Consider the following 11,726-nt stretch of genomic DNA (forward strand, 5'->3'; position numbering starts at 1 on the left):
AAACAACTTACCAATTAACGAAACGACCAACCAATAAGGAACCAATCAACTAAATAACCACAACCAATCAATCAAGTAAAGCAACCAATCAACCAAATAAGTAACCAACCACCAATCAATCAACTAATTCAGCAACCAACCAATTAAGCAAGCTACCAATCAACCAACTAACTAATCAACCAATCAACCAACAAGCTAATCAACCAAATAAGCAACCAACCAATCAACCATTCAAGCAACCAACTAAACAACTAATCAACTAACCAGCCGACCAACCATTCAATCAACCAGTAAAGCAAACAATCAACCAACTAATCCGGCAATCAGCCATTCAGGCAAGCTACCAATCAACCAAGCAATCAAGCAACCCACCAACTAATCATCAACCAAGCAATCATTGAAGCAACCAACAAAACAACATATGAACTAACCAGCCGACCAACCAATCAAGCAACTAATCAATCAACCAGTCAAGCAACCAATCAACCAAATAACCTGATTAGTTGGTAAGATTGAGAACCAATTAACAATCAAGCAACCAACCAACCAATCAACCATTCTACCAACTAACAAATCAGCAGCAACCAATCAACCGATCAACCAAATAACCAACCAATCAATCAACCATCCAATCAAGCAATCTACCAATCAACCAATCAATTATCCAACCTACGAACTAATCAAGCAAGCAATAAAACAGTCGAGTCAAGTACGAGACACAGTTGTGGTCGAAATACGTATCTGCAAAGATGTCAAAATAATTGGTGGAATTAAATGGAGAGTCCTAAACTCGTCTTGAACGGTTGAACAAAACAGTATCAACTAACCAGCCGACCAACCAATCAATCATATAACCTGATTGGTTGGTTGGATTGGCAACCAACCAACAATCAATTGGTTGATTAGTTGTTTTTTTTTGGTTTCTTGATTGGTTGATCAGTTGATTGATTGATTGATTGGTTGGTTATGCTTGATTAGTTAGTTGGTAGAACTGTTGATTAGTTGGTTCCTTGATAGTTGGCTGGTTGCTTAATTGGTTGGTTGATTGCTTCATTGTTTGTTGGTTGCTTGGTTGTTTATTTAGTTGATTGGTTGCTTAATTGGCTAATCCAGCAATCAGCCATTCAAGCAAGCTACCAATCAATCAAGCAACGAATCAACTAATCAACCAACCAAGCAACCATTGAAGCAACGAACAAAACAACATATCAATAACCAGCCGACCAGCCAATCAAGCAACCAAACAATCAACCAGTCAAGCAACCAATCAACCAAATTACCAACCAATCAATCAACCAACCAACAATGAAGCAACCATCCAATCAACCATTCTACCAACTAACAAATCAAGCAGCAACCAACCAACCCATCAACCAAATAACTAACCAATCAAGCAACCTAGCAATCAACTTATTAACCAATCAACCAAGAAACCTACAAAACAACTAATCAACTAACTAGCCGACCAACAATCAATCAACCAGTCAACCAACCAACCAACAATGAAGCAACCAACCAACTATAAACCATTCAACAGTTCTACCAACTAACAAATCAAGCAGCAACCAAACAATCAATCAATCATTCTATCAACTAACAAATCAAGCAACCAACCAATAACCAGGCAACCAACCAACTAATCTACCAATCAAGCAATCAACAAAACAACTAATCAACCCATCAAGCAACCGACCAACAATCACCAATAATCTGACCAATAATCAGCCATTTAAGCAACCAACAAAACAACTAATCAACCAAATAACCAACCAATCAAGCAACCAACCAACTATGAAGCAACCAACCATTCAACAGTACTACTAACTAACAAATCAAGCAGCAACCAATCAATTAATCATTCTACCAACCAACAATCAACCAACCAACCAATCATGCAACCATTCAACTAAATAACCAATCAATCAACCAACAAACAATGAAGAAACCAAACAACCAACTATCAAGGAACTAACTAATCAACAATTCTACCTACTAACAAATCAAGCAACAACCAACCAATCAACTAATCAATCAATCAATCAACTAATCAACCAATCAAGAAACCAACAAAACAACTAATCAAACAACCAGCCGACCAACCATTCAATCAAACGGTAAAGCAACCCATCAACCAAATAACCAACCAACTAATCCAGCAATCAGCCATTCAAGTAAGCTACCAATCAATCAAGCAACGAATCAACTAATCAACCAACCAAGCAACCAACAAAACAACATGTCAACTAACCAATCAAGCAAGCAATCAACCAACCAATCAATTATTCTACCATCTAACAAATCAAGCAGCAATCAATCAAATAACCAACCATTCAAGCAAACTACCAATCAACCAAGCAATCAAGCAACGCACTATTCAAGCAAGCTACCAATCAACCAAGCAATCATTCAACCAACCAACTAATCAACCATTCAAGCAACCAATAAAACAACATAAACTAACGAGCCGACCAACCAATCAATCAATCAGTCAAGCAACCAATCAACCAAATTACCAACCAATCAAGTAATCAATAAACAAAAAAGAAACCAACCAATCAACCATTCTTCCAACTAACAAATCAAGCAGCAACCAACTAACCAAATAACCAACGAATCAATTAACTAACTAATCAAACAACCAACCATTCAAGCAAGCTACCAATCAACTTATTAACCAAGCAACCAACAAAACAATTAATCAACTAACCAGCCGACTAACCAATCAAGCAACCAACAATTAATGCAAGCTACCAATCAACCAAGCAATCAAGCAACCAACCAGCGAATCAACCAATTAAGCAACCAACCATTCTACAAACTAACAAATCGAGCAGCAACCCATAAACCAAATTACTAATCAATCAAATGACCATCCATTCAAGCATGCTACCAATCAACCAACCAACCAATAATCAAGCAACCAACCAACTAATCAATCAATCAAGCAACCAACCAATTAGCCATCCAAGCAACCAACAAAACAACTAATTAACTAACCAGCCGACCAACTAATCAAGTAACCAATCAACCAACCAGTCAAGCAACCTATCAATCAAATAACCAACCAATCAACCAAATAACAAATCAACTAATCAACTAACCAGCCGACCAACAATCAATCAACCAGTCAGGCAACCAACCAACTATCAACCATTCAACAGTTCTACCAACTAACAAATCAAGCAGCAACCAACCAATCAATCAATCATTCTACCAACTAACAAATCAAGCAACCAACCAACTAATCTACCAATCAAGCAATCAACAAAACAACTAATCAACCTATCAAGCAGCCGACCAACAATCAACCAACCAACTAACCAAGCAATCAACTAATCAACCAACCAATCAAGCAATCAATCAACTGAATAATTAACTAATCAACCATTCCAGCAAGCTACCAATCAACCAATCAAGCAACCAAACAATCAGCCATTCAAGCAACCAACAAAACAACTAATCAACTAACCAGCCGACCAACCAATCAATCAACCAGTCAAACAACCAATCAACCAAATAACCAACCAATCAAGCAACCAACCAACTGTGAAGCAACCAACCATTCAACAGTTCTACCAACTAACAAATCAAGCAGCAACCAACTAATTAATCATTCTACCAACCAACAATCAACCAACCAACCAATCAAGCAACCAATCAACTAAATAACCAATCAAATAAACCAACAATGAAGCAATCAACAAACAATGAGCAAACAACCAACCAGCTATTAAACTGATCCAAAATTATTTTCCAGATCGCTCACTGCAGGTAAACTATCAGAATTCTAAATATTTAGGACTTCTGCTAGATCAAAAATTAACTTTTAAAAATCACATTGAAGGCCTTCAAGCCAAATGTAACAAATATATTAAGATCCACTTATAAACAGAAAATCAAAACTTTGTCTTAAGAACAAACTTTTGATTTACAAACAAATTTTTAGACCAGCCATGTTGTATGCTGTGCCAATATGGACTAGTTGCTGCAATACCAGAAAGAAGGCACCTCCTCGGACCACCACGATTACCAGATGGTCTTCCTTCAGTGAGGTTGTAACATGTTCGTTTCAACAATTCTGTCGAAAAATCGCATGGCGGGAATGAGTAGAGCACACCGGTTGCTTCCGTTTCTTTATTGAACAAGGAAATAACGCCGGCCGCTTCTTTCTGCTTCAGGTAGGACACGAGATTACGCAGTGGACGCGTCTGAACGCTGGCATCATCCGACGATGCCACCGATGACGTCGATCCCGGCAGGCCGAGGAAGATTGCGTGCGACGATGACGTCGATATGCGCTTCTGCACATCTTCTTCTGGTAACGTTCTTGCATTCGATAACATGCCATTCCTACAAGAAGACGAATCAGAATCAGCCGGACTGCGTCGCCTCGGTGAACGGGAGCGAGATCTATCGATTCCTGGTTCACGTGATCCAGAACGACGACGTAAATCATATTCGCCATCGGCTCCTGATCGACGCCATTCATCATTGTCCCCGTGGTGCGGTGGGCCATCACGATGTAAACCGCCACGGAAACCACCACGTCCGCGGAATCCTCCACGGCCGCAAAACGGTCTTCCACCCAAGGATGTTAACGATCATTCACTATCCACTCTTTGTGATGCATAATTCGGCAATAAGCTGTGAATGATTAATTTGAATTGAATTAAGCCTTTTAAAAGATTATTTTCAGTTTAATTTAACGAAGCTTAAAAACAATATATTCAGCAGAAATGTTAGTTTTGCAAAACAAATAGGAAAAAATTTGACATTTAAAAATAGAAAAGAAAGAAATCTCGGGAATAGTAAATACCTATTAAATTTTCCAAATCTTCCACATTTATTTATAAATATACACTGTATTGATAAAGTCACTTTGTGGTGATATTTATATCAGATTATATATACCGTAAAAAAGCATGCAGCAGTGATGAATCGATTTTAGCACCTCCTCAGAACTGTCCCCGCATTCAACCGCCTTACACCATCAGGGAAATACTGCTTCCACTTTGTAGAGCTGCGACTACTATCAGACTGGCCTTTAATTCTCTTGGACGCTGATTTTCTTCCTCCTCGAGGGTAATCGTCCAATCGATTCGAATTGAAGTAGAGATTCCTGGCGAAATGTTTTTCGCTGGTTGCATTGTTCCGAACCTGAAATGGCAAACGAAAGAAGATAATTGTCAGTTTAGGGAAGAATTTATTGAAGAAAAATATTACCATTGTTCTTGCCTTTGTTCCAATTTGCACACTGCGTAGCCGAGCAGAAAAAAAAATGACTCCCAATGTTCGTGGACTGCTTCAGCGGATTGCCTTCTCCGGTTGCCGTCAAATCTCGCGTCAAACAGAAAGCCTCATTAACGTTAAACGTTATATTATTATTATCTTTTAGATTTTCTCCGTGATGCACGATGCAAAACCGAAACGACGTCGCAAGATGAGGGAGAAAAACAAACAGACAAACTGTCAAAACGTCAAGAGGGGTAAGTCAGCGCTCGTAAAATATTTATATGTATAATGTAATTCGTCACCCACGAGGGGTATTTTCTTCAAAATAAAGAAGAAGACATGGTGCCCGATTTTCTGATGGCTTTGTACCGGACATTTCGGTCTATGTATTCGTCAATGGGTAAAGTGTCAAGTAATGATACTGCGCTGCCAAACGGCTTAAACTCACCACCGGTAATCTTGCTCTAAGAGCAACTATGAAAAATAAAATCCCACCCGCGTAAAAAAAATCGGGGATATATTTACTCTGAGGCAATGGGAAGCTATGTCAGAAACGGAGAGCGGAAGTTCTAAAAAAACAATGTGAAAGAAAGTTAATGACTCCAGAAATCTATTGATCCACCAAGGTAGAACGAGAGCACTTTTAGTTGGTGTTGAATAGACAATCGGACAGAGAGGGCACAAACAGAATCAGGATTGATAATGCTGGACAAGAAGTGGAGCCACCCACGCTTAACGAAAGAATTAATTGCATATTATTCAGCAACTCGGCTGTACGAAAATTATTTTTTTGTTAAATATCTTGGCTGTGCATATGCACAGCACATTGTAGTGGTCGCAGTGCCGCGGCTGTTCCTGGAGGATTTGGCAACGGATGGCTTACGCGCCACCTCCGAAGAGGACCACCTGTCGTGTTAGTTTGCCCGGCTATAGACTGGTTAATGAACCAGTCCGGAAATTGTTCAACACACCAGGAACACGCGTAACCGACCACCCACACTCAAATTGTCTAACCCACGATACGGACAACCAAACTCTTACAATCCTGACCAACGAAACCCAGCACACTCCCAAATCCTATCACGTGTCCACAGTATAAAGTTATCATCACTGGTAACAATCTTCCCACCCCATCTTTCCCTCTCGCTTCGAAAGACGAACAATTCGGATCAACATACGCGGACAGACAATACTAACGCGGAACGTGAAATACCCTCCAGACTCTCTCAATCACATCTGACTAACTAGGAACTACAATTTACAGAAACAAAAAACATAGTTTATTTCGGTAGGACATTTTTATAATTCGCTTCAAATCATATCTCTGGGCCGGCCTACTTAGTCCCCTTCACTTCCCTAGCTTGTGCGATCTTCTACTATTTTCTCTACTTCTAGCGCTTTTCGGTATCACTTGTCTTGCATGCAACGACTTATTCTAATTGGCCATTTCAGCCACTGCGATGGACTCCGACTGGAGTTTACGACGGTTCGCCTATTTTCGCTGACTACAGCACACTCGGAACCGCGAACGGGTCCGGAAAAAGGTTTGGAAACACTTACGGTTCGGGCCGACACAATCGGCCGGGGTTTGACTGGGGGTCGCCGGTTGGAGTGCAGTTAGACGGTTGCTACTCCCTTCCGCCTTCGTCAAGGCGGGAAACCTTGAGTCCAGAGCGTGGCAAGGGTTGGCGATGGCGACGAGCAATGGTGATGGCGTGCAGGCGGTGGCTTTGTCGTCTAGGCTGTTCAAAATAAAGACAGCGAAGGTCGTTGACCGCACAGATAGGTCATTGACACAATTAGACTACACTAATGACACTCAATTCTTGGTCTGGTTACCTTCAACACACAAGACAGTCGCACAGCTCACAAAAACTCTACCGCACAATTGCAACTAGGCTAGCCTATACGGGGAACACAGAAAAGATTAATTAGCCTGTCGAACACTTCACGTTTAAATTCACGAGCCAATTACACCACGTAACAAACTAAAGGATCGTGCCCTTCTTTCACCACGGTCGGGATCAGATTGAACGAGTCGATTGCAAATAATCCTCAGATTAACGTTCTTTGGCAGTGTAACCGGAAATAGAAGCGCGACGGATTTCGTTGACCCTGATTGTAGGAGGTAGATTGTAAAACATCTACCTCCCATTCGAAGCGGTTTGGTCTGTTACACATATTCCCGGCTGCAAGTCGAATCCTTTCCCATCGATTGGATTTTATATAACGGTACCACGAATGGTGATCCGCTTCAAAGGCGCTTATGCGTTTCAGGCGTAGCAACTAACCTCTTCACGCAACGATCCAATTAAATTGCACGCAAGTTTGCACGGTTCATTTTATGTATTTGGTATTCCATGTTGTGTTGCATCAAACTTTACGAATTTGAATTAAGTCTAGAATTATTATTAACATTTAACAAAGAAGTATAAATTTACAGTTTTAGATATTTATATTTACAAATTTAGAAACCTAATTTACAAAGAATTTCAAAAACAAATATTTACTTCCGTTACAACATGCTTCGAAATTGACAAATTGATATGAAATTTGCGAAAAAGAATCCACGTGTCTTGGAGGGACTCGAACCCTCAAGCTCCTACTATCTAGATAGGCGTGATAATCCCTAGACAACAAGATCACTTAAAGGTCACGTTTGCGGAAAAGCCATCAGAATCCGAGTACCAACCTCGCTTGACTGTGGATATAGGGTAAGACGGTATAATGCGCCCCACCTGGCCAAAACGCCCCCCTTTGATTTCTAGAAAACTATAACTAATTAAGGGTCAAATTCAGTTGGTACCTATAAATATTTGTAAAGCTATCATCCTATGTGAATATGGGAATATTTTTGTATTACTTAATGAAAATATTTGCAAATAGCATAGCATAGCATAGCATATGTGATTGTACAAATCGTGAGTGGCTATACAATGCTCAATTCAAGCTCCATCCGGAATAAGGGCGAATGTCGCAAGAGAGGACTCTCCCCGTCGACCCCCCTCCCCTAAACATAAGTGACAAGAAGCAGATCTCTCTGTGGTTTATCACCTCAGAACGAAAGAAAACAATGCGAACTTGCATTCTGAGGTGATAAGCTGCAAAGAAATTCCCTGCCTGTCACCTCCATTCAAATGAGGGGAAGTCGACGAAGAGAACCCTCTCCCGCGACACCCGCCCCCCACCAGACAGAGCTTGAATTGAGCAATCTACTGTATATTGTCGCAAATTGGTACTTGGGATTAGTACCTTTTCCTATACAGTAGCAGTTGTATACCTGGCCACGTCCTTACAATCAAGGAAGGAAGGGAAGGAATGTTAGTTCAACATCTACTAGTGAAGATGCAGGGAACCCATACTACCTTCATAGATGTCTCGGGAAGGAAAATTTGTGTTAGTGGGAAAGGTGAATAATAGGGAGCTCTATTCGACAATATAGAGCGTTTGTCAATAACAGTATATGCTGTAAAAATAATAAAATATATTCATTAATTTACTTACGAACCGTCCTAAGGGAAAAACAAAACAAAACACAAAATTTCGGCAAATCGCGCGATCGTTCTGCCGTTCGAAACAATAGCCAACACGCACTGAACTAATTAACTTTATTACCGGCTGCGCAATGCAAAACACAAAATTTCGGCAATTGCGCGATCGTTCTGCCGTCCGAAACAAGAGCCAACACGCACTGAACTAATTAACTTTATTACCGGTCGCACAATGCAAAACACAAAATTTCGGCAATTGCGCGATCGTTTTGCCGTCCGAAACAAGAGCCAACACGCACTGAACTAATTAACTTTATTACCGGCCGCGCAATGCAAAACACAAAATTTCGGCAATCACGCGATCGTTCTGCCGTCCGAAACAAGAGCCAACACGCACTGCTACTTAATGAAAATATTTGCAAAATACAAAAAGTCACAGTTTTGATGTAACTTTTAATGTTTGTTTGCTGAACATTCTGGAGCGACTCTGGCACACTGTCCGCAAAACTTGCACTGGAACACTCAGTTGGGCAACAAAATTACTTTTCTCAGTGGTTAATATGATATAAAATTGCTTTCATCTTCAAAAATTTAACGATTTTCAAGAACATGTTTCACTGGCCAAAACGCCCCAGTGTAGGCAGGACGATATGCCCTTACCAACTGGACACAAGCGCAGCGAGCCTGCAGCAGTTGCTTCCAAATTGTATGGAAAATATTGAAATGTAATTCATACCTGCTTGAATGGACCTATGTTGGTTTTTTAATGTCAAGCGCAAAAGGATTTGTAGCCTTTTTATTTTGGGATTGATAAAATACTAATGAAGGGCTATTAAATGACTTTGGATGAGGTGGGGCGTATTGCCCAGGCACTTTTTAAAATTCATTTTTTCACGACTTTTCAAAAAAGCTTTATTACGTGTTATCTGTAATATTTTTATATGACTACTCACGAGCAATGCATTTGCGACTTCATGGACTACCAAATAACACAAAGTTTGCATAAATTGCGTTGAAAAGTAAAAAGTTATCAAGGAGTTGCCTTAGGTCGGGCATATTATACCGCCTTACCCTACAACAGTAAAGCACATGTGGAGATAGGACAAATCAAGCATCCGAAAGATACCGTGCGGGACCGAAATCCGTACAGCACCGAAAGACCGAAATCCGTCCACCTCATGAGATATCAATAAATTAAAGGAGGTTAGTGGTAATTAATGTAGGAATAATTAATCTTATTTTGTTCAGATACTTGACAGTAAGCTTTTAGGGCATAGAATTGGAAAGAAGGCTTTGAAATTAAAACCACAAAAATCAAAAACAAATCTCCACCCACCAAACGCGGAGTTTGTGCCGCCATTTTGTTTTCGGGTAGAGCATAATTGCACCAAAAGTAACTGTGTTTTAATTGCTAATTGCAAATCATTACATAAGATAAGCGGAATACAAATCGAAGAGATCGCTTCTTAAGGTGCATATCGAACTATTTACAGTGGTAGTTCAGTCAATCAGACTGTTTCAATTTAAATATTTAGTTAAGAAATAGCTGTACGGATTTTGATCCTTTGATTCGAAATCCGTCCACGGTGGACGGATTTCGAGTCAGGAGTAGATGATTTAATTCATTATTTTATCATGTTTTTCTTAGTTTTTAATGAGTAAATGTGAAACACTTCAAAAGTAGAAGCCTTCATGCGCCTGTGTCAATGACAAACGTTTTATTTACATTCGATTCCAATTTTCTAATGACTTTTTCATATACTAAGGTGCTTAAGTGTACGGATTTCGATGCCCCACGGTATTCAATTTGCAAAAAAGAGCTAACTGCGGTGGAGGTTTGCACTCGGATTCTGATGGTTTTCCGCAAACGTGACCTTTAAGTGGTCTTGTTGTCTAGGGGTTATCACGCCTTTCTAGAGAGTAGGAGGTTGAGGGTTCGAGTCCCTCCAAGACACGTGAACTCTTTTTCGCAAATTTCAAATCAAATTGTCCATTTAGAAACATGTGCTGTGCTTATGCACAGCCAAGATATTTAACAAAAAAAAAGTGGGCTAGAACACGATACGGCTGCTGGGAAGGACTGAATCCCGGCGGAGCTTTTAAAAGTTGGGAGTGACCGGCTGAACGAAAAAATCCACCAAATGATTGAAATGATGTCCCCCAGCTTGATGGCCCCAAATGTCCTATCTACAAGAAAAGGCACAGGCTAGATTTGATTTGATTTAATATATTTGATTAGGTTAACTATCGACGTTTAGTAAAAGGTACTCTCTCAAATTCTGTCTAGCAGACCGCACCTGTTTCCGGAGACCTTTGTCGGCGAATACCAAAGCGGTTTCAAAACCCGATAACCTCGATAACAGCAGATGGGGAAAACTTGGAGTGCATAAAAAGGAGTATACCAACAACAAAATTCCTTCTTTCTGGTATTGTAGCAACCAGTCCATATTGGCACAGCATACAACATGGCTGGTCTTGTGGCTGGTCCAAAAAACAAAAATGTATATCAATAATTTGTTCTTAAGATAAAGTTTTGATTTTCTGTTTATAACTATCTACACTTAATATATTTGTTACATTTGGCATGAATGCCTTCAATGTGATTTTTGAAAGTTTTTTTTTATCTAACAGAAGTCCTAAATATTTAGCTGCGCTAGACCAATTAATTGTCTGCTAGAAGGTTTCAAATTAGAAGCTTGCGGCTCATAAATGAGAAGCTGAGTTATGGAATCATTCGGGAAAATTAACCATTTTTGCAAGTAAGTGGAAATAATTTGGATATTATTTTTTACAATCTACTGCAAATAACACGACGGCTTTGCCCTTTGACTAAAAGGTCCGTGTCATCTGCAAACAAAGATTTTTGACACCCTGGTAATAAATCAGGTAAGTTAGAAGCAAAAATGTTATACCTTATGGATCCCAGTATGCTGCCTAGGGGAACACCAGCTCTTACAGGTAATCTGTCAGATATCTAATTCTGATAGTTTACGTGCAGTTAGC

Source organism: Armigeres subalbatus, chromosome 2 (genome assembly GCF_024139115.2).
Source record: "Armigeres subalbatus isolate Guangzhou_Male chromosome 2, GZ_Asu_2, whole genome shotgun sequence".
NCBI classification, from domain to species: domain Eukaryota; kingdom Metazoa; phylum Arthropoda; class Insecta; order Diptera; family Culicidae; genus Armigeres; species Armigeres subalbatus.